Below are 237 nucleotides of genomic sequence, written 5' to 3' on the forward strand. Positions count from 1 at the left end.
ATTTTCTTATTTCTAAACAATGCAATATTCCACAGATCCAAAATCACAATTTTGAAAATTTGACATCCTTGCAGGCAGATTCAAAAATTTAAAAAAATTCACTTGGGACTTTTTTTCTTCTTTTTACCGACATTTGGCTGGTTGCTGGCGCTTATTTCATGCACTGCTCAAGAGTCCATACCCAAGCTGTCCCAGGCGGTCTTGCACAGAGGCGGAGGGTGACGAAAACAAGCTTCT

Source organism: Oncorhynchus mykiss, chromosome 13, assembly GCF_057628025.1.
Source record: "Oncorhynchus mykiss isolate SJ-2025 chromosome 13, ASM5762802v1, whole genome shotgun sequence".
In the NCBI taxonomy this organism is placed as follows: Eukaryota; Metazoa; Chordata; class Actinopteri; order Salmoniformes; family Salmonidae; genus Oncorhynchus; species Oncorhynchus mykiss.